At 40.2% G+C, this 22,803-nt stretch overlaps 1 protein-coding gene across 2 annotated transcripts in view; it reads left to right on the top strand.

The window, feature by feature from the left end:
* LOC134224460 (uncharacterized) overlaps positions 1–22,803 on the top strand; it is a 346,723-nt gene that overhangs the window by 59,614 nt on the left and 264,306 nt on the right. The window lies entirely within an intron of this gene.

The following is a 22,803-nucleotide window of genomic DNA, read 5'->3' as shown; positions in this document are numbered from 1 at the left end:
TTATTAGACTTGTGCGCCACCGTGCCACGCCACCGCCGCCGATGATTTTCTCACGCCGCCGCCGTATGAAAATTTATCACGCCACCGAACATTTTTTACCGCGCCGATAACCACAGATTTCTCAAGGTAATCCATTGGAAAATCCACCCGGAATTACATCGGAAATTCCATCTAGGATTTTGTTTTCTGAAATTCCCTACGGGATGCAAATCAGCAATTCCGTCAGAAATGTCCCTGCAATTTCTTCAACAATACTACCTGTAACATGAAATTTTTCAGGAATTCTTTTAGTTATTCCCACAAAACTTGAATTGTGAATAATTCAGGAAAGAGAAATGTGCTTGAAGAGTTTCTGGTGGAGTATTCTGGACAATACCGTTAGGAAAACCGTACAAAAAAAAAAACAAATCAAATCTGGGTAAGCGGAGACGAGCCAGCCTCGGGCTAAAAGTCTCTTTAATAAAGACACAAAAAAAAAAAAATCTGGGTAAATTCTGGGGAAAGTCAAAACATTTTTTTGAAAAATTAACAAAATATTAGAAGGATTTGTGGAGATATTTCTGGAAAAAAATGTCTGTAACTACTATGGAAACTACTGAAGGTATTTTTGGGAGAACTTTTGGAAGAGTTACCAGAAGAGGTCGTTAAACAATAGGCGGCAGAATTTTTTGTTAAATTTTCGATGCAATTTCTTACGAATACTCCGGGTAAAATCCTAGAAGGTTTTCTAGGTGAATTTTTGAGTATTTTTGAGTGAATTTTGGAAGAAGTAACTGAGAGACTTTTGAACATAATTCCCGTTGAAATATTCAAAAGAGTTCATGCAGAAGTTACCATGAGAATTGCCGGGAGAATTTATTTATAAACTCTTCGAGTAATTTTCGGGGAATTTTTCGAGCGATTTCCGAAGGAATTCATTGGGAAATTTTCAGAAAAATCCCAGAAGAAATTTATGGACGAATAACCGGATGAATTTCTCAAGGATTTGTTTAGGACCTTCCAGGGAAATTACTGAAAACACCTTCAAAGAATTCCTGCACAATTTTCCAGAGGAATCTGAAGGATTTTTAGGAGATATACCGTAAGAAAGAATTGAAAGAAAGTGGAGGACGAATTCCTGCGCGTGGGTGGAAGTTGAACTGAGTGGAATTCCATATGAACTTCAGAAGAAATTCAGAGTGAAGTTCTTGAGAGTTCTCGAAGTAATTATTGAAGAGGTCTTGGGGATATTTATGGGAACTCCAAGACAAATTTCAGGTGTAATATCTGGGCGAGCATCCATGAAATTTTTTAAAAATATTCCTGGAGGGAACTTTAGTAGAATTCCTAAAAGAATCCGGAGGAGTTCCTGGAAGAACTCCCGAAGGAAATCCAGGAAGAAATTCTGGCGGAATTCCTGAAGGAACTTCCGGTGTAACTCCTGGAGAAACTTCCGGCGGAATTTCTGGAGAAACTTCTGACGGAATTCTTGGAGGAACTTCCGGAGGAATTCTTGAAGGAGCTTCCGGAGGTATTCCTGGAGGAACGTCCGAAGGGGTCCCTGGAGGAACTTCCGGAAATCCAAATTTGTTAGAAGAAAAACTCCATACAAACCCTGATACATTTGAAAAACTTCGGATGCGCCGCTCAAAAGAACATGTTCAGTCAAACCTCTTATTACGTCACTTATTAGGAGGAAGAAAAAAGAATATGAAATCTGGCTTTATTACCGATGATAACATGTTTGCTGTTATGTGCCATCTGGTACATAACGGTGATCAGCAAAGCTTCTCTGGTAATGAAAAAAACACCATTGTGCAATTTCGAACTCAAAAGAACTAGAAGTATAGCCGAACACCTTTTCATTACATAACTGGTATCACATCAGGAAATCTTCCTGGTACCATTTTTAGGAAACCTTTCCTGGAAAACTTCTTCTCCTGGAATTTTGGTAAATTTATTTTTGGGAATTCCGCTACCACCGCTTCTTTTGCATGATTTCTGGGGAAATACTTTTGCAAGAACTCTGGAGAATTACCACTCTGAGAATTTTGGAAAATTACTTCTTTAAGAATTCTGTGGACATCCTTTTTCTCAAATTCTGTGAAAATCCTACGGAATTTCTTCCACAGCAGCGGTCCTCAGCCTTTAACCTAGCTGGTACCCCTTCAAACTTTTATATTTATTGAGGTACCCCCAATTTTTTTCGCTGTAAATAAAAATAAAAGTGACTCATCATAAGATAGGCATATAAAAATGGGTCTAAAAACTAACGAAAAAAATGCTGCGGTAAATCAATTCCCCCAGACATTCAAACAATTCAAATTAAGTTTATACATCAAGCTTTCTACACTACTGAAGATTTTTGGAGACTTCAGAGCCTCTTGAAAGTAGGATACCGAGCCTTTTTAAAGCAGGCTTCTAAGCATCTTGCAAGGACGCTTCTAAAACTTTTAATAAAATAATTCCAAGCCTCTTGAAAGGAGGCTCCCAAGCCTCTTGAAAGGAGGCTCCCAAGCCTCTTGGAAGGAGGCTCCCAAGCCTCTTGAAAGGAGGCTCCCAAGCCTCTTGGAAGGAGGCTCCCAAGCCTCTTGGAAGGAGGCTCCCAAGCCTCTTGGAAGGAGGCTCCCAAGCCTCTTGGAAGGAGGCTCCCAAGCCTCTTGGAAGGAGGCTCCCAAGCCTCTTGGAAGGAGGCTCCCAAGCCTCTTGGAAGGAGGCTCCCAAGCCTCTTGGAAGGAGGCTCCCAAGCCTCTTGGAAGGAGGCTCCCAAGCCTCTTGGAAGGAGGCTCCCAAGCCTCTTGGAAGGAGGCTCCCAAGCCTCTTGGAAGGAGGCTCCCAAGCCTCTTGAAAGGAGGCTCCCAAGCCTCTTGGAAGGAGGCTCCCAAGCCTCTTGGAAGGAGGCTCCCAAGCCTCTTGGAAGGAGGCTCCCAAGCCTCTTGGAAGGAGGCTCCCAAGCCTCTTGAAAGGAGGCTCCCAAGCCTCTTGAAAGGAGGCTCCCAAGCCTCTTGAAAGGAGGCTCCCAAGCCTCTTGAAAGGAGGCTCCCAAGCCTCTTGAAAGGAGGCTCCCAAGCCTCTTGAAAGGAGGCTCCCAAGCCTCTTGAAAGGAGGCTCCCAAGCCTCTTGAAAGGAGGCTCCCAAGCCTCTTGAAAGGAGGCTCCCAAGCCTCTTGAAAGGAGGCTCCCAAGCCTCTTGAAAGGAGGCTCCCAAGCCTCTTGAAAGGAGGCTCCCAAGCCTCTTGAAAGGAGGCTCCCAAGCCTCTTGAAAGGAGGCTCCCAAGACTCTTGAAAGGAGGCTCCCAAGCCTCTTGGAAGGAGGCTTCTGAGCCTCTTGGAAGGAGGCTTCCGAGCCTCTTGGAAGGAGGCTTCCGAGCCTCTTGGAAGGAGGCTTCCGAGCCTCTTGGAAGGAGGCTTCCGAGCCTCTTGGAAGGAGGCCTGAGCCTCTTGGAAGGAGGCCTGAGCCTCTTGAAGGAGGCCTGAGCCTCTTGGAAGGAGGCTTCCTGAGCCTCTTGGAAGGAGGCTTCCGAGGCCTCTTGGAAGGAGGCCTGAGCCTCTTGGAAGGAGGCTCTGAGCCTCTTGGAAGGAGGCTTCCGAGCCTCTTGGAAGGAGGCTTCTGAGCCTCTTGGAAGGAGGCTTCCGAGCCTCTTGGAAGGAGGCTTCCGAGCCTCTTGGAAGGAGGCTTCCGAGCCTCTTGGAAGGAGGCTTCCGAGCCTCTTGGAAGGAGGCTTCCGAGCCTCTTGGAAGGAGGCTTCCGAGCCTCTCCTCAACCCAGGTATTCCTGTTTGTCGAATTCTCTGGAAATCCTACCCCCAGATATTTTGGAAAAATTCTTCTTCGGGAATTCTGGGAGAACGTTATACAAGAATTATGGAATATTCTTACTTCAAGATTTTTGGAGAATTTCTCCTTCGTAAACTCTGGGAAATTCATCCTTCAAGAATTCCTTCTAGAGAAATTCTCTGGATTATTGTAATTTTGGGGAATATCTTCTCCAAAAGCTCAGAGAAATTTAGAGTTCCTGGATGGCAAACTCCCAAAAAAATTCCTTTCTCAATTCCTGAAAATTTCTGAAGGACTTTCAGGAATGTCTTTTGTTGGCATTACACCCTCCATTTGAAAATTGCCGTATCGCAGCTAAGTGCTCATTAAGATTGAGCCACCATCGATGGCGTGTCGTTTGTCTCTTTCCGTCTTCCGCAAAATTATAACTGTGGTAGTGCCAATTTTTTTTTTCCTATCAACTGCGGAAATTCAATATCGATGCACCATTTTCGCATTCCTATTTCATCAAACTTACACGACGGTTCAATCGCAAAGTGCAATATTTCAACGTTATCTCATTGTTGGGCAACTATAATGTCCTTTCTGTACGCCTGCCGAGAAAATTCGCTTATTTATTTTATAATAACGGAATGTTTGTGATAAATCTCCATGTGACGAGTGTTCAGTATATGAGTCTGTTCTGGATGTGAGTCAAAACGATAGGTCTGAACATGTGCTAAAAGATGAAGGTAAACAAGAGAACATGGATTTTATGCTTCTCTTTGTGAATCTTGATGAAGTTTGTCCCTCAAGACCGCACAAAACAATTTGCGCAAAACATTCAACCCAACTGCATAATACAGCGAACGAAGCCCTCGAAATTTGCATACTTGATATCAGCATCACTTAGAAGAGATTCATTACGCAACCGCACTTAGCAGTGAGACGCTCTCCATCCATCGTGCGCCATGAGTACGTATAGCAAGTTGATAAGACCTACTCAGTTATCGACAACGGCGTGACTGTGAGCAATGCATCCCATAGAGAGCTTGCGAATTAATTCAGCAGAAGTCAATCCATTTCACTTTTCAAGCGCTGTGATCCGAAACAAAGAAATAGCTCAATTTTCCAAGAAACTATTTTCCATCACACGGGCACACGAACGAGGTTGGCTTTATAGGAAAATAGTTTATAAGTTTTTGCGCCTTTTGTCGAGATCTATCCAGCAGTCAGTTTTTTTTTAGCGATTTGCGTCTATGAATATGAGCGATGAGATGATGACTCTTACCTACCAGGTGATGAAAGTGGGCGGTGCTCGATTAAGGGGATAAGAGCACGCTGCACATTCACTTTCGATTTCCGCTATTTGTGAATAGGTTTGGGGTGCATTGTGGGAGGCGAGATGGAATGGCTATTAATCATAACCATGTGACGGGATTGGATCGACGGTCGTTATGAAATGGGAGGAGGGTGTGAGTTTTTGCTCACTTACTTTAGTGGTGTTATCGTGTCTTTACATGGCAGCTATTGATGGTTGTCCACAGATGGTTGTGCGACTGGAAAAGGTTAGCAGGGGTCGTGTACATTGGGTCAATTATCAATGGATTATAACGCTATTAAAAGAGTCACTTTCTAAAAGATATGCGACTACTAACGTTATGATTGAAAATAATTATCGTAATTTTGGTCGTGTGACTTGAATGTGCCACAAAAATCTTTGCAACATGTTTAAAAAAATCCTAAATAATTCAAAAAAAAAGATCACCTGGTAATTAATATGTGATAAACATTTAGGATGAGTGCAAAATTGAAAAAAATTAAATCGTTTAAAAACAGAATCCAGTTTTGATAATCAACAACTCAGAATTTGTCAAATTCACCTTTGCTTTATGAGAAAAAAGTTCTCGAAGAGGTATATGCATCGTTTTTCATGTACTCACGACAACATAAAAGTATACGAGGTAACTCTTAATTACCTATTCAACGGGAGAGAGACGAATACCACGCCACGGTAGTCTCCTTCAACTTAAGTATTTCAATTCAAAATAAGTAATTCTAAATCATTGCTCATTGCTGTTAAATTAACCCTCCTGAACTCGTATGGTTCACATTCACGCAGGCAGTCTCAACCGCGTTGTGTATACCATGTGTGTGTATTCTTAACAGTTTTGTACCTTTAACAACAATTCAAGACCCCATCGGATGTGGCCTTCAAGGCCTTAACTCACTTCAATTAGCTGGCAGTGTGAATCACATTTTACCACCAACAAATCTTGGCACTCTCCTCATCTTTTATGATCTCGCCCTCTCCGAATAGCTGCTACCATTTCCGTAATTACCGCTTTAGATTAGTAAACTGCCTCGATCCAGCGGCGGCCACAAAATCTTGATTTCCCACCCATTTCAGCACACCACGGTTGTTGCCTCAAGCTGCCTCACTATTTAGCATGCCGAATGTGGAAACAAAGTCGCCGGAGGGTTCGTGTCGAACCATAATTAAACTAACTTCAATTCCATTCCCTTTTCTGATGCACAAGTGCATGCGCCTCCACTCCGGCAGATACACGTTTGAGCAACATTGATCACTTTTTTTCCCAGCCAAAAGCGAGCGATGATTTGTCAATGCGCGCTGAAACGCGCGACATGCTTGAATGGTTGCGGGTTAGGGCACGCGGCAGCTGATTTTATCGGCTTTTTTCGTTTGATTTTGAATGATTGCACTTTTGCATCATAGATAAATAAAACGGTGGTCGATGAATTATGACTAAAAGAATGCGTGGATTGCACTAAAGTTGACTGTATAGCTTCTATTAAGCAAAGTCTTGGTGAGAATGTAGATCCATGGAAAAATTGGGTGTAAGAAGGGTAAAAAGTATACTGGGGGAGTGTACAAAGGGGATCTATGTCAAATTCGAATCGAGAAACTGTAATTGCAAGAACCCCCAGTTTGCACCACAATATTCTTTTTTGCCTTTCTCGTATACAAAGTATACGTAAAGGCTATATGTTCGCTCCAAAAACGAACTTTTTATAGGAGTCCCGGAGACCCATAGTGTTATATACCGATCGACTCAGCTCGACGAATTGAAGTGATGTCTGTGTGTATGTGTGTGTGTGTATGTGTGTGTGTGTATGTGTGTGTGTGTATGTGTGTGTGTATGTGTGTGTGTATGTGTGTGCGCAAAATAATCTCACTCATTTTTGAGGCACTTATCATTAACCGATTTGCTCGCAACAAGTTGCATTCGGAATCTTGTCCCATTGTTTCGTATTGAAAATTGGCCGAATCGGACTATGGGCTTCGGAGTTATGGCCAAAATATATTTTTTTACAACAAAAATTCTCACTCACTTTTTAGACACTTAATCTTAGCTGATTTACTCGCAACAAATTTCATTCAACGCAGAATCATGTCCCATTGTTTCGTATTGAAAATTGGACAGATCGGACTATGGGTTTCGAAGTTATGGCCAAAATCCACTTTTTCACATGAGAAACACGTACAAAATTCCCACTCATTTTTTAGGCACTTATGCCTAACCGATTTGCTCGCAACAAGTTGCATTCGACGCGAAATCTTGTCCCATTGTTTCGTATTAAAAATTGGCTGAATCGGACTATGGGCTTCGGAGTTATGGCCAAAATATATTTTTTACAACAAAAATTCTCACTCACTTTTTAGACACTTACTCTTAGCTGATTTACTCGCAACAAGTTTCATTCAACGCAGAATCATGTCCCATTGTTTCGTATTGAAAATTGGACAGATCGGACTATGGGTTTCGAAGTTATGGTCAAAATCCACTTTTTCACATGATGAACACGTACAAAATTCTCACTCATTTTTCAGGCACTTATCCTTAACCGATTTGCTTGCAACAAGTTTCGTTCGACGCGAAATCCTGTCCCATTGTTTCGTATTGAAAATTGGTCGAATCGAACTATGGGATTCGAAGTAATGGCCAAAATACATTTGTTGACAAGAAAAATTCTCACTCATTTTTTAGGCACTTACTTTTAGCCGATTTGCCTGCAACAAGTTGCATTCGACGCAGAATCTTGTTCCATTGTTTCGTATTGAAAATTGGTCGATTCGAACTATGGGATTTGAAGTACTGGCCAAAATACATTTTTCTTTTCATTTTTTAGGCAGTTACTCTTAGCCGATTTGCCCGATGCAGAATCTTGTCTCATTGTTTCTTATCGAATATTGGTTTAATCAGACTATGGGCTTCAGAGTTATGGCCAAAACATATTTTTTACTTACTCTTAACCGATTTGCTTGCAACAAGTTTCATTCGACGCGGAATCCTGTTCCATTGTTTCCTTCTCGGTTTCCTTTTGAGTGTCTCGAGAATATTGCGGCTCCCTGCTGGCCCCTCCGGTAATCACAACAATCACTAATCAAAACAGAGTCAATGAAAATCTGACCCACCGTATCCACTTGCCATGAGAAATACTCTCGATGTACTCAGTGACACCGGCTGTCATTTACCGAAAAGCCCACCCCCTCGTAATGTGTTTTGTATGGAAGGGTTCTAAAATTTGTATGGGCCGTAACGCTCGCAGAATCATCAAAGACCAGTTATTTATTCCAGTTATTTAGACGCGACGAACTTCGTTTCATCTAAAATTGATTTATTCTCTGATTAGTTCTCTAGTTATGCAGAAATTTATGTTTCATTTGTATGGAAGCCCCCCTTTCCTAAGGGGGGATGGGTCTCGAACCATCTTAAGAACCTTCCCCGTCCCAAAAAAACCTCTGCATACAAATTTTCACGCTGATCGGCTTAGTAGTTTCGGAGTCTATAATGGTCAGACAGACAGAAATTCATTAGACCTGTACAGCTGTTTTCGAATTCACTCACCCGATGGATTTTTACCGAGCCTGTAACAAGCGCGGTTTCATCATCATCAATAGACATAGACCGCTGTCATCATTGAAAAGTAGTATGAAAAAATATAGCCCGGGACATCCTGGCTACGATTTGGCGATAGGCTAAATAATAGCATGACAGTAGCCTGATTTTTACATTTGAGCGGCTCGTCTTCTCGAGTTCATTATGCGACCCGCTCAAGCGTCATACTTTCTTGGGGGAGTTCATTTTGCGTTAGTCTATATAGAAGATTATCAACGTTTACGAGACGAACTAGCCAAAAGTACAATAATGCAACAAAGTTACTCCATTGTACCTTTACTGACCCATCACTCCAAGCTTCCGAAACAGACTAATAACATGTTGATATCGTTTCAATTTAAGGTCAACTATGCGTCCATCGTCAGTATTACCGAGTCAATAAATCCATTCAAGTAACCCCCAATTTCCCAGTCCTTTTCTGCAGAGTAATCACTCTTTGTAAGCGCTGTCGCTCGTAGAAATGGCACAACGTCAAACCAGGCAATCCGAGATCTCTCGCTGCTTCAAATGGCCGATGGTCATGGTTCGGTGAAACACCTTTTTGATGAATTTGCGATACTTAGTCCGTAAAAGCCCTAAGATGCGCTGCTACAAAGCCAGACCATGCTGAGGGTGGCTGGTTTCGATTTCCGGTGCCGATCTAGGCAATTTTCGGATTGGAAATTGTCTTGACTTCCCTGGGCATAAAAGTATCATGGTGCTAGCCTCATGATATACGAATGCAAAAATGGTAACCTGGCTTAGAAACCTCGCAGTTAATAACTGTGGAAGTGCTTAATGAACACTAAGCCGCGAGGCTGCTCTGTCCTAGTGTGGGGATGTAATGCCAATAAGATAGAGAGAGTCCGTAAAAGCAAACGGAAATAAACAATAACTTTTCAATGGCGCTTGGTGCGATTTAGCATAACCCAGACCATATATAGCTATCTCATTCACTGGGCTGGAGTAACCTGTAGCCGAGAATAGAACCGTGCTGTCAATACAGTGGCCAAGTCCTTACCCGCTAGTGTAATTATGAGGTATAGTTGATTGGTCACGCTACCCGTTCATAGCGCACATACGTACTAAGTTTCATAAAGAGGTCCTATAGTATCCGCGGTAATATCATGGGGGTTCACCGAGAAAATGGTAACTGGATGTAGATGCGAAAGATTTAGAAGACATTTGGATTTTTGTAGGATTGATTGATATGTCTACGCTCATAAGTTTTTTTTGCCTTTCTCGTATACAAAGTATACGTAAAGGCTATATGTTCGCTCCAAAAACGAACTTTTGATAGGAGTTCCGGAGACCCATAGGCTCAGAAGTTAGGGACGTTCCGATACTTCCGATATATCGGAATATCGATATTTTGGTTTCGATATTCGATATTTTTGTATCGATATTTAGCTTTCAACATATCGGTCATATCGATATTTTTGCTTTCGATATCGATATATTGTATCAGAACGTAGTAACACAAAAATAACAATTGTATTGTATTTTGTGAAGAAAAAATACCTCTTTCAAAATGGATCCAGAATGCGGTTTTATTACTGATTTAGAGGATTTTTCTCGGTAGAGCGGATGGAGTAAGGTGTGCGCTGTCATCACAAATAGTTTTGACAACTCGACACTTTGCATTGATGCACCATTGTGCAACATCTGTCAGGCCGCTGGTCCTTAAATCCTTTTGCAAATGCAATTATCTATTTGGCGTTTTCCCATGATACATTAGATAAATCAACTTAGAATAAGGAAGAGATTTGTGGAAATAGGAGTTAAAAGTATTGGAAAACATATGAAAATTTTCTTCAAAATAATGCCCTGAAGGAATTAAACAGAATTTCCTGAAAATATTTCTAGGGTTTCCTGATGATAATTTTGATTTTTTTTTCTGATGGAACTTTTTGCGATAATTTTGAAGAATGCCTGTGAAAATCAAGGAGAATTGCCTGAAGAAATCCAAGAGAATTCCATATAAACAAAGAGGATAATTTCTCGTGAAAGTTTAAGAAAAGTTCCTTTTAGTTAAGAATATTTTAATGGATTTTCTTGTAAAAATTCTGAATTTTATTTAAGAATTAAATTCAAACTTCAAAAACTTCCTTGGAAATTCTGAAGAGAGAATTCAATATTGTCAAAAAACAGAATAACCCGAGGAGAAATACAGAAAAAAATCAGCAAATTTCTCGATTTTTTCTAACGAACGGAAAATAGTGAGGTCAGTGAGGTGCCGTAAACGCTGTCTCTACCGGGTAAAACTACGACGTACGGCGCCGCCGATGATTGTTGGACTGGCACACTCTAGAAGCGGATTGGATTAAAAATAGTCATTTCTAATAATTATTGTAAATTGGTAATACGGTAATACGATAGTAAATGAATAAATACATAAAATATATTTTAAATATTTTCATTTTTAAAATATCATTTGATTTTCCGATATATCGATATTTTCATTCCAATGTATCGGTGATATCGATAATTTGATTCGATTATCGTATCGAATCAAATATCGATATTTTGAAGTATCGGAAAGTCCATATCAGAAGTTAAGGTCAAAATACTTTTTTTTCACCAAAAGTGCGTAGAAATTACTCACTCGAAAGAAACGAGAAAGGCACTATCACCGCTAGGTGGATTAATCTGGGTTTTTCTTTATTAAAAAGGCTTTCATCTATACCACAATATAACATTGTGCAGAAAGACACTTCAAGACCCGATGTCCACGTAGCGTTTTTTTTTTCAAACACCACCCGCACTCATTGGCGGAGTGACGCTGTGTTACTGCTTTTTTTCGATGCACCTGCGCCTTTTTAACGCCGCTGGCACGCAGCGTTGAAAAGACGCTACGTTGCCATTGAGCCTTATGTTCACACTTGAACTGTCGTTTTAAGCTTCACGAGAAGTTTTTTGTTTTCATTCATAAAATAAATTCTTATTTGCCCAAATTTTTTCTTTCCCCGATAAATTTGATTCACAGGTGATCAGTATAAAACAATTGAACACTTTAATTTTATGATGGTTTAAACCATAGAATTTAATAAAACTGGTCGACAGTAAATTTGTAATGCAATGCTTATGTGTTGCATTTGTACTTCTCGATTTCTAAAATTGACTGGTTACAGGCGTTTTTTGTTTGATTGGGAAAATTCCAAGATTATTTGGTCACATGGTAGGGATTTTGAAAAGTGTTCAGCAGCATATAAGCATAAAAGCACAAGGGGAAGCATGGTACATTTGTACGATGATCCATTTCGTGATTAAACTTGTTATGCAAGTTCATCTCACCCATTATATAAAATTAAAAACAATTGTGCAAGCATTTGTATGGAACTAGTATTATAGGAAACCTGAACCACAGATAACAGATATTGATGCTGGCATCCAATGAGTGTGTTAATTCCGTTAAACCGTTAACTCAAATGTGTTTTAAATTGGGAACGCAATTGGCAATCGTTTGGAGATGGCGCAAAGATCATTGTTATGGAAAACGCAGCCCGATTGTGGCTGTCAAATGCATTGGATGCGTTCGAAGGTTGCTAATCAGCTGCGTTCTTAAGTACTTCCGCAATCCGTTGAGTAGATGGCAGTAGTGAGCCAACGTATATCAATTCAAAAGTTTACACAGGATTTTCAATAATATTTGTTCTAGCCTAAATATCTGATATCTGTGCCTGAACCTAATTGCATTTTTTTTCGGTTTGATACCAAGTTTAGATGACCTGCTAGACCAGCGGTTCTCAACCTTTTTCTTGAGAGGTACCCTTTCAAACTTTCGCATTAATTGAGGTACCCCCTCCTGAAATTAGGCTTCCAAGCCTTTGAAAGAATAATTCCGAGCCCTTTGAATGAAGCCTTTCGAGCCTCTTAAAAGAAGCTTCTAAATCTCTTGAAAGTAGGCTTCCGCACCTTTTGACAACAGACTTCCGAGCCTCTTGAAAGGCGGCTTTCGAACCACTTAAAAGGAGGAATCCCTTGCATCTAGAGCCTCTGAAAGAATGTTTCCAAGCGTCTTGAAAGAAGAATTCTGAGCATCTTGAAGGAAGCCTTCCGAGTCTTTTGAAAGGAGGCTTCCGTTTCACTTGAAAGTAGGTTTTCGAGCCTCTTAAAAGAAGTCTTCCGAGCTTTTTGCATGTAGGCTTCCAATACCTCTTAAAAGATACTTCTGAGTGTCTTGTAGAGAGGCTTTCGAGCCTCTCGAATAGCGGCATTCGAGCCCCTAAAAAGAGGCTTCTGTTGCATCTTAAAAGGATGCGTCTTAGCCTCTTGAAAGTAAACTTCTAAGCCTTTTGAAAGAAGAATTCTGAGCTTCTTAAAGGGAGGCCTCAAGGAGTCTTCCGGGCATTTTGAAAGAAGGCTTTCGGCCTTTCTTAAAATGAGGTTCCGAGTCTCTTGAAAGTAGGCTTCCGGGCTTCTTAAAACGAGGCTTCCGGGTCTCTTGAACAGAGGCTTCCGGGCCTCTTGAAAGCAGGCTTTCGAGCCTCTTGAAAGCAGGCTTTCGAGCCTCTTGAAAGGAGCTTTCCGCGCTTTTTGAAAAGAACCTCTTGAAAGGAGGCTTCCGAGCCTCTTGAAAGGAGGCTTCCGAGCCTCTTGAAAGGAGGCTTCCGAGCCTCTTGAAACGAGGCTTCCGAGCCTCTTGGAAGGAGGCTTCCGAGCCTCTTGGAAGGAGGCTTCCGAGCCTCTTGGAAGGAGGCTTCCGAGCCTCTTGAAACGAGGCTTCTGAGCCTCTTAAAAGGAGGCTCTGAGCCTCTTGAAAAGAGGCCTGAGTCTCTTGAAAGGAGGCTTCTGAGCCTCTTGAAAGGAGGCTCTGAGGCCTCTTGAAAAGAGGCTTCCGAGCCTCTTGAAAGGAGGCTTCCGAGCCTCTTGAAAGGAGGTTTCCGAGCCTCTTGAAAGGAGGCTTCTGAGCCTCTTGAAAGGAGGCTTCCGAGCCTCTTGAAAATAGCCTTCCGAGGCTCTTGAGGCTTCCGAGCCTGCCTCCTGAAAGGGGCTTTCCGGGTCTTTTGAAAAGAACCTTCCGAGCCTCTTGAAAGAAGGCTTCCAAGCTTTTTGTAAGAAGGCTTCCGATTTTCTTGTAAGGCAGCGGTTCTCAACCTGGGGTACATGTACCCCTGGGGGTACTTTCGCCGGGCCCAGGGGGTACCTCGGACAAAAATGCATAATGGCGGATGAATTACAATTTTATTCAAGTCTTATTGATAAAGTTTTGGTTATTTTATATTTTTTTATTTCAGAACTTTGTCTTGTACATAATATGCATGGCGATCAGTAAATCATAGCCTATTGCCTGCCCTTCACAACTAGTACCTTGGATGAAGGTATGTGAGAGAAAAGATCAAAAGGGCAAAACCTCGAATGAACAAATTTTAAAAATCTCCTCTGCCACAGAATGTTGAATAATATGTTAAGAATATTATTCTTTTCTAAAATCTAGAAACTACAAATTCGGAAACCTCCACTTGAGCAACATGAAGACCTTTTCCCGAAAAGCTCAGTCGCTTCGTTGCAAGAGAATTGGAAGCATCCTCCTACGCTTCTCAGAAGCCTCCTTCCAAGCAGCTCGTAGGACTCCTTTCAAATGACCTGGAAGCCTCATTTAAAGAGGTTCGGAAACTATCTTTCAAGAGGCCCGGAAGCCTTCTTTTATGCTTTATTTTTCAAACATTCTTTTTTTTTGCTTCTTTTAAAAGCCTTGGAAGGATCTTTTCAAGGGAATCGGAAGGCATTATTCAAACCAAACCGAGCCCTAGTAAAATCTATTTTTCGAGCTAGGACAATAAGTTGTCGTAATAAGGATTCATAATATTTAGTCCTCGCTACCAATTGCAGTCTCTGCATTTTAGCTAAATTATCTTTATCCTGTAGATGGTTAAAAGACTCGAATTTCCTCTATTTGAGGCTAAACTATATACAGCCGAAGAAATTGTTCAAGCAATTGGTTATAAAAAAAACCCAATTTAATTCACCGAGTGGTGATACTGCCTTGCTCGCATTTAGACAAGACACCAACCTTATATGGCGCTTATATAGTTCGTTTCCATTTTCTCAATAACATTTAAACGCAATGGTCGATCGTTATCAAATTCAATAGTGATCAACAAGGCTTTGTCCCCTGTCGAATGCAACTTGTTGCGAGAAAATCGGTTAAGAATTACTATATGAAAAAGTGGCTAATGTTTTTCGGTTTTCGTGCACACACACACACACACACACACACACACACATACACACGGACAGACAGACATTTGTTCAGTTCGACGAGCTGAGTCGATTGGTATATAACATCATGGGTCTCCGAGACTTCTATAAAAAGTTCGATTTTGGAGTGAAATGATAGCCTTTCGGTACAACTTTGTTGTACGAGAAAGGCAAAACGAAAATTCTTGTTACTGAACAAATTCTTTAGCTAGAAATGGTTTTGTAGACAAAGCTTAACCCCGGGTTTGTAGCTTTACTCTTGATATTCTAGAAGACAGGCAAGGATGTGGCTAGGGTTCCGGCCAAATAACAATATTTTTTTTTTTTTTTTTTTTTTACTAATTTTATTTGCTAATTATCTAATACATGCATTCATCTCTTAGACTAGGTGTTCCGTGTTTTCTTAACACTATCATCCTTATTTGCTATGTTATATTTTTAATTATTATTAATACATTTCAATTGCCTCTGGCAGTTAGAATTTTTTCCTCTGGTTGAATTGAACCATGTAGGAATTACAATGTTTTCAACTTAAACTAAACTTAACCTATTTTATACTAAGGGTACAAGGAGTTAATCGTTGCAATAGAAGATTGCAACGATTTTTGTCTAAAATTAGAAATTATTTTGTTGGACATTTGTTGCAATGTCTCAATATTAGAAATTCTATGAAGTTCATTGGTACTATACCACGGAGGCAACTTCAGAATCATTTTCAAAATTTTATTTTGAATCCTCTGGAGTGCCTTCTTTCTGGTATTGCAGCAACTAGCCCATATTGGCACAGCATACAACATGGCAGGTCTAAAAATTTGTTTGTAAATCAAAAGTTTGTTCTTAAGACAAAGTTTTGATTTTCTGTTTATAAGTGGATATAGGCACTTAATATATTTGTTACATTTGGCTTGAAGGCCTTCAATGTGATTTTTAAAAGTTAATTTTTGATCTAGCAGAAGTCCTAAATATTTAGCTTCGCTAGACCAATTAATTGGAACCCCATTCATAGTGACAATATGTCCGCTAGAAGGTTTCAAATAAGAAGCTCTCGGCTTATGTGGGAAAATTATAAGCTGAGTTTTGGAAGCATTCGGGGAAATTTTCCATTTTCGCAAGTAAGTGGAGAAAACATCCAAACTTTTTTGCAATCTACTACAAATGACACGAAGGCTTCGCCCTTTGGCTGAAAGGCCCGTGTCATCTGCAAACAAAGACTTTTGACACCCTGGTGGTCAATCAGGTAAGTCAGAAGTAAAAATGTTATACAATATGGGCCCCAGTATGCTGCCTTGGGGGACACCAGCCCTTACAGGTAATCTATCAGATTTAGTATTCTGATAGTTTACCTGCAGCGAGCGGTCTGATAAATAATTTTGGATCAGTTTAATGATGTACAGAGGAAAATTAAAATTCATCAATTTTACAATCAAACCTTCATGCCAAACACTGTCAAATGCTTTCTCTATATCAAGAAGAGCAACTCCAGTCGAATATCCTTCAGATTTGTTGAGCCGAATTAAGTTCGTAACTCTTAATAACTGATGAGTGGTTGAATGCCCATGGCGAAAACCAAATTGCTCATCAGCAAAAATAGAATTGTCATTAATATGAACCATCATTCTATTTAAAATAATCTTTTCAAACAGTTTGCTTATTGAAGAAAGCAAACTGATTGGGCGATAACTAGAAGCCTCAGCTGGATTTTTGTCCGGCTTCAAAATAGGAACAACTTTGGCGTTTTTCCATTTATCTGGAAAGTATGCCAATTGAAAACATTTGTTAAATAAATTAACCAAAAAGGATAAAGAGCTCTCAGGAAGTTTTTTGATAAGAATGTAGAAAATACCATCATCACCCGGGGCTTTCATATTTTTAAATTTTCTAGTAATAGATCTCACTTCATCCAAATTGGTTCCCAACGAAGGGTCAAAAACATTCTCTTGATTGAGAATGTCTTCGAAGCTCCGTGTAACCTGATCCTCAATTGGACTAGTGAGACCTAGACTAAAATTATGGGCACTCTCGAACTGCTGAGCAAGTTTTTGAGCCTTTTCGCCATTTGTTAATAAAATTTTATTTCCCTCTTTAAGCGCTGGAATTGGCTTTTGAGGTTATTTGGCCAAAAGGGTTTCGAACTGGGATCCAACTTCGAGACATTATTCTCAAAGTTGGTATTTCTCAGAATAGCGAAACGTTTTTTAATTTCATTTGCAAATCTCGCCAAATAACTTTCAACGCGGGATCGCGAGTTCTTTGGTATTGCCTTCTTCTCACATTTTTAAGACGGATCAGTAGCTGAAGATCGTCGTCAATAATAATGGAGTTGAATTTAACTTCACATTTCGGAATTGCAATGCCTCTGGCTTCGACAATTAAATTTGTCAAAGATACGAGAGCATTATCAATATCACTTTTGGTATCGAGAGGAATATCAACATCAAAACTCCTATCGATATACGTTTTATATAAATCCCAATCAGCCCTATGATAATTGAAAGTAGAGCTGATTGGATTATAAATGGCTTCTTGTGAGATTTCAAATGTCACAGGAAGGTGATCAGAGTCAAAGTCAGCATGAGTTACCAATTGGCCACACAGCTGACTTGAATCCGTTAAAACTAAATCAATTGTAGAAGGATTTCGACTGGAAGAAAAACAAGTTGGTCCATTGGAATATTGAATAGTATAATATCCCGCAGAACAATCTTCAAATAAAATTTTACCATTGGAATTGCTTTGAGCATTATTCCATGAACGGTGTTTGGCATTGAAGTCACCAATTACGAAGAATTTTGATTTGTTGCGAGTCAGAATTTGAAGATCAGCTTTCAACAAATTCTTTTGCTGCCCATTGCATTGAAAGGGCAAGTAGGCTGCAATGAAGGAAAATTGTCCAAAATTTGTTTCAACAGAGACTCCCAAGGTTTCAAAAACTTTGGTTTCAAACGAAGAAAATAATTTATGTTTGATACGTCTATTAATGACAATGGCGACCCCACCACAGGCGCTGTCAAGACGATCATTTCTGTAGATAAAATAGTTTGGATCTCTTTTAATGGAGAGTCCTGGTTTTAAATACGTTTCAGTTATAATGGCAATATGCACATTATGAACTGAAAGGAAGTTGAATAATTCATCTTCCTTACCCTTTAGAGAGCGGGCATTCCAATTTAGAACTTTCACACAATTATTTGGATCCATTGAAACGGAGTCCGATAACAATTTTTGTGTGTACTTTATACCAACCTGAACAGCTTCAGGAATGGTATTTGCTTTGAACATTGCATCAATCATGTGATGCAATTGTTCAGTTAAAAATCAAAATCGGAAGCAGTCATGCTACCTGAATCGGCAACATGACCGTTATTTTCCGTTGGGACATGGGTATAAACCTCATTTTGAGAAGAGAAATTTTGTCTACCAGCAGCGATGTTTGCATACGTAGGTACATTGGAAAAATTGGAATTTACTGAAGTGCTTGCTACCCGTTGACGAGCGGCAAAATTTGTTTGTGAATTGTGGTGGGTATGAATTGCTCGACCGGTAACCGGTTTCGAAATTTGAGTGTTTGAAAATTTCTACCCGTCGAATCTGGGATCCGATTGGAATTTCCGTCATCAATTTTGCACGGAATTCAAAACTTTTGCGAGAAGGGCATTCCCAGAAATTGGATTTATGATTGCCCCACAATTTGCACATTTAAATTTATTGGAATCTTCTCTCACAGGACATGCGTCCTTGGCGTGAGAGGTTCCACCACAAATCATGCATTTAGCATCCATGTGACAATGTTTGGTTCCATGACCCCACTTTTGGCACTTACGGCACTGGGTAGGGTTTGGAAATTTCCCCAGGCCTGCGGAAATGTTCCCATGTAACACGGACATGAGACATAATACAGGCCTTTTCCAAACTTTTCATATTATTTAGTTCACTTTTGTTAAAATGAACTAAATAAAATTCTTGAGAAATGCCCTCTGGGAAGTACCAGAATGGGATTTCTTTTTTCATCTTAATTACTTGGACTGGTGAAAATCCAAGTAATTGAGAAATTTCAATTTTAATCTGATGCAGTGATTTGTCATGGCTGGGAGACCTTTCAAGACGACTTTGAACAATCGCTCAGTTTTGTCGTCGTATGTGAAGAATTTATGGCGCTTCTCAGTTAAATAGTGAAGAAGACGTTTGCGATCGTCAAAGGATCCCGGCAAAACGCGGCAGTCACCCTTCCTAGCAATCTGAAATGAAACCTTGATCCCCTGAAGGTTACTCAAAATCTCATTCCGGAAGCCAGAAAACTCGGCAACAGATACCACAATTGGCGGAATCCTTTGCTTTTCGCATGAATCGAATCACCTGGGCTAGAGGTAGATTCGATTTGCTCAATTATCATTAATCAAATCGAACTGATTGCTCAGTTCGATTGGAGAAGAATTATTTCGATATTAGAGTTAGAAGGAATATCTGAATTCTCCAGCTTCCTTCTATTTTTCCGCGCTTGGGCAGGACGGTCTTGAAACCTTGTTTCTTTGAAGGAAGTGGAGAATTCAGAGACTCCTTCCTCTTGTTTTGTTAATACTCATTGCTGAGCGTGGAGACGTGACCTTCTAAGAGGTTTTTCCCAGAACGGTGTCCCTGCAGGATTACCACCGCTTGTCGGAATTTTACTTCCGCAAACGGGTCCAACGTAAAACGAAGGCACGGGTCCTTGCAAAGATCGTAACGGGATCAGTGGGTACAAATAGCGCTAAGAAGCACCGTAGAAATTAAAATAGCTTCGGGTAGTATTAAAAACTTCCTTCCGCAAAGAGAGAAAGAACCGCACAGCACGAAAGCACGATGCGGTCTGAAATAACAATATTACTGTTCTGTTTTCTCAAGGAAAGATTGATAAGGGGCGCTCCTTCAATGAGATTTTTCTCTGTGAAGGGTCTAAATAGCGGGACCTATTTAGAAACTGATACTGCATTGCTTCTTAACAATAATGAAGTAATTCGACATGCCCTCTTACACTAAGGATACGGGGAATGATAGAATATATCTAATACCTGGTCGCAGTGTGTGCACCCGAACAGAAAAAAGGCACTTTTCAACAGGCTCGGAAGCTTACTTTCAAGAGGCTTGGCAGACTCTTTTATAGAGGCCCTGAAGTATTCTTTTAAGCTTTCTTTTTTAAACTTTTTTTCCTTTTCTCCTTCTTTCAAAAGTCTCGGAAAGCTTTTTTAACGGCTCGGAAGGCTCTTTTCAAGTGGCTTGAAAGCCATCCCTTAAAGAGGCTCAGAATTCTTCTTTCAAAAGGCTTGGAGCTGTCCTCTCGAAAGCCTCAGAAGCAATTCCCAGAAGCCTCATTTTAAGTGATTTCGTTTCATTTTCGTGATTCATTTTCGAAAGGTTCGGAAGGCTCCTTTCAAGAGCCTCTGAAGAGCTCCTTGCGATGGTTCGGAAACCTTCTCCAAAAGGTGAGGCTTCAACCTTTCGAAAGAAGGCTTCCGAACCACTTAAAAGGAGGCTCGGATTTTTTCGTTCAAGAGGCTTGGAAGCGTTCATTCAAGATACTCCAATGCCTCCTTTCAGAGGGCTCAGCTCAGAAGCCGCCATTCAATAGGCTCGGAAGAATCTTTTCAAGAGGCTTGGAAGTCTCCGTTCAAGACCTCGAAAACCTAAAATTAAGATGATCGGAATTATTTCTTAAAGAGGCTTGTATGCGTATTTTCTAGAGATTCAGAAGCGTCCTTTCAAGATACTCAGAAGCTTCCTTTCAAGTAGCTCGGAAGCCTTCCATAAAATGGCTCGTAAGGTCTTTCAAGAGGCTTGAAAGCCTCCTTTCAAAAAGCTCGGAAGCCTACTTTCAAGTCGTTCGGAAACCTCCCCTAGAAGGGGTTTAGAATATTTCTTTCAAGAGGCTCGGAACCCTGTCTTCAAGGGGCTCGGAATTGTTTTCCCAAGAGGCTTGGAAACATACTTTCAAGCAGCTCAGAAGCGTTCTTTCAAGATGCTCGGAAGCTTCCTTTTAAGTTGCTCGAAAACAGCCTTTCAAAAGTTTCGGAAGCCATTCTTCAAGAGGCTCGGAAGGTTCTCTCGGAAGAGGTGCGGAATCCTACTTTCAAGAGGCTCGGAAGCCTCCTTTCAATACGCTCGGAAGCCTCCAATAGTCAAAAAAGTTCTGTAGGAAGCTCGATGTATGAACTTAATTTGAATTGGGAAGTTTCAAAGCAAATGAAAATTTTAGAAAAGTTTTTGGAGAGCCAAATATTTCGTTAGTTTTCAGGTCAATTTTTTCATATATCTTAAGAGCTACGATTATTTTCATTTACAGCAAAAAAACATAGGGGGTACCTCAATTAATGCTAAAGCTCGAAGGGGTACCTTCCAAGAAAAAGGTTGAGAACCGTTGTTGTAAGGAATCTTCTCTGAAAAAAGCCTTCATGCCACTCAAACGAAGGCTTCCGAATCTTAAAATTCAAGATTTCAGTTCAAAAGCATATTCTTAACATATTATTCAACATTTTGTTTATATCAGGTAGATTGCATTGAAGTTTTTTCGACGTTTTGTCCGTTTGATCTTTGGTCCGCAGCCCTTCATACGCTGTGGTGGTTGAGCTGGGCAGGATTCAATTGGCTTTGACTTACTGATCGCCATGCACATTATGTACAAGACAAAGTTTTGAAACAAAAAATACACAATTATTAAAACTTCATCAATAAGTTTCGATTGAAATTTATTACGTCCGCCATTACGCATTTTTGTCCGAGGTACCCCCTAGGGCCAGCGAAGGTACCCCCAGAGGTACATGTACCCCAGGTTGAGAACCGCTGTGCTAGACCAATTAATCTAAATTTAAAAACAATATAGAGAACCCAGAACATCAGCGTTAAACTAATTTGAACTTAAGCATAATTTGAACTATATATTAAGCAAAGGCTCTAGGGATTTGTATAAACATGCTGGGTTGTTTTTGGTTTGATATCAGGCGGAGAGGGGCCCTCCTTAGCCGTGCGGTAAGACGCGCGGCTACAAAGCAAGACCATGTGGAGGGTGCACTATGGGGGATCCCAATACAAGCGAGCGGTCAAAAATAAAATTGAACTTTTAACGTGATTTTCCACTTAGTTTTAGCTGTGTATGGTGGATAAAGCACCCCCTCCATTTAGGGAACGTCCATAAATCACGTAATTATTTTTTTAATAAATTCGATTAATTAGCGTTGTTTTTGATAAATTTTATTGCATCCGTATTTGTTTAATTTCGGTTTTTGTTCCATTGATCATTCAAAAATGAGGGGATGGAAAATAAAAAACAAATGAATAAATTGATAAAATCTAAAAACTCACATGTTTTCTTAAACAATTGTTTATAAAAGTCCGAAATTTTATTAATTTTTCGATGAAATATGAAATTCCCCCTCAAATAAATCAATTTGACCAGGAAATTTTGTAGGGGGCGGAGACAGAAGAAGATAATAAAATTTGTTCCGGCCTTATCAAATGAAGCCACCGAAATTGCTTCCAACTTATACGGTTCTCTCAAAGAACGAATTCATGAGAGACGGTCAGAATACGCCGATCTTTTGGCTTTTTTCAATTATCCTGCCGTAAATCTGAAATCTCGAAGCTTCTAATCATTCCAGAGGTTGAAGAGACTGCACTTACGGCAACTACGCTGACACCTGGATTCTTGAAAGCAATCCATAAATAAATATCCTAATATTAATCTAAAGGGATTAAGGGCAAGTACTTAACACTGATTTTTGATGCGCGTGGCACCATTTATCCAACTTCTGTTGAACCAGACAGAACATTTTCAGTATCTGGCAACAAAATCCGAGGTGGATTGGGAGATGAATCACTCAGTATATTATGTCCACATAAGTTTCACTTTTGCCAGCTTTATATTTATGTATTTATGTATTTAACCGGTATTGACTCCACCAAATACCGAATACCGGTATTTGTCAAAAATGCCCAATACC

Source organism: Armigeres subalbatus, chromosome 3, assembly GCF_024139115.2.
Source record: "Armigeres subalbatus isolate Guangzhou_Male chromosome 3, GZ_Asu_2, whole genome shotgun sequence".
NCBI classification, from domain to species: domain Eukaryota; kingdom Metazoa; phylum Arthropoda; class Insecta; order Diptera; family Culicidae; genus Armigeres; species Armigeres subalbatus.
Note: the sequence above shows the minus strand (reverse complement) of the source record. Positions and strands in the feature narration are given on the sequence as shown.